Source organism: Ovis canadensis, chromosome 1, assembly GCF_042477335.2.
Source record: "Ovis canadensis isolate MfBH-ARS-UI-01 breed Bighorn chromosome 1, ARS-UI_OviCan_v2, whole genome shotgun sequence".
In the NCBI taxonomy this organism is placed as follows: Eukaryota; Metazoa; Chordata; class Mammalia; order Artiodactyla; family Bovidae; genus Ovis; species Ovis canadensis.
In genome coordinates, this window is record NC_091245.1 from 257,765,679 (window position 1) to 257,767,228 (window position 1,550).

Consider the following 1,550-nt stretch of genomic DNA (forward strand, 5'->3'; position numbering starts at 1 on the left):
CACAGCATCATTTTTTAGAATTTGAAATAGCCCAACTGGAATTCCATCACTTCATAGGGGCTTCCCTCATAGCGGCTTCCCTCATAGCTCAGTTGGTAAAGAATCCTCCTGCAATGTGGGAGACCCCGGTTCAATTTCTGGGTCGGGAAGATCCACTGGAGAAGGGATAGGCTACCCACTCCAGTATTCTTGGGCTTCCCTTGTGGCTCAGCTGGTAAAGAATCTGCCTGCAATGCAGAAGACCTGGGTTTGAACCCTGGGTTGGGAAGATCCACTGGAGAAGGGAAAGGCTGTCCACTCCAGTATTCTGGCCTGGAGAATTCTGTTCATGCTATTTCTGTTAACATGTCTTTTGAAGATGTAAATGATTGTCAGTTGCTCCAAGAGAACCCGCATAGCCTAGCCTTCTTGTGGTGACTGCTGGTGACTCTGAAGAATTCCAGGCCAAGATTGGACATGTCCTCATTGCAAACAGTGCGGCCTCAGCTCAGTTGCTGCAGAGCTCTTCATTTTTAACAAACAACACGACTGAAGCTTTTCAAAGCTTCCAGGGAGAAACCAACCAGCCAATTCTGAGGTTGCCCTCAAACCTCCAGCAGGAATTTTCTGTGTCCCTGGGCCCACTGGCCTGGGTTTCAGTGTTGTGAGGTCAATCCTGGGACTTCAAACAGCCCAGGAGCCTTCCAACTGACACTGGATGACACGATTGCCACCATCATACCAGCCCCAGGTCCCTTCACCCTACCCACCACAAACGAATTTCAGCATCATACCTGCTTATCCCAACCATCCTTTTCGTTCTGAATCATCGTGCAGCCAGGGTAACAGAGTGGAATAAAAATGAATTTAGACAGAAAAGATCCCATGTTCAGATTCATACCCAAAGCCAGCTAGTTGTATCTTGTATCTATTTCTCTGCCATCAATTGGTCACCAATCATAGTTCAATAATGCTGGGTGTGTTTGTGCTCAGCCGCTTTAGTCATTTCCAACTCTTTGAAACCCTAGGGACTGTAATCTCCAGGCTCCTCTGTCCATGGGATTCTCCAGGCAAGAATACTGGAGTGGGTTGCCATGCTCTCCTCCAGGGGATCTTCCTGACCCAGGGATCAAACTCATGTCTCCTATGTCTCTTGCACTGTGGGCAGATTCTTAATCATTGAGTACAGCATGCTAAATACCTAAACTTTCTTTTTTTTTTAAGATTTTTGTGTGCATCTGTATTTTTAAAGTCTTTATTGAATTTATTGCAATATGGCTTCTGTTTTATGTGGATTTTTTGCTGGGAGGCATGTCGGATCTTAGCTCCCCAACCAGGGATTGAACCCGTACCCCCATGCATTAGAAGGTGAACTCCCAACCCACTGGGTCACCAGGGAAGTCCCCACTTAAAGTTTCCTAATCAGGGAGGCTAAAGGACTTGAACAGGGCCACGCAGGTAGTAACTAACTGACAGTCCAGCTCTGTGGGCTCCAAAGCCTGAATTCTTTCCATTTTTCCAGACTGTCTCTATAAGTGAGGCAGTTTACATTTTACTTTCAAGAGGGATGT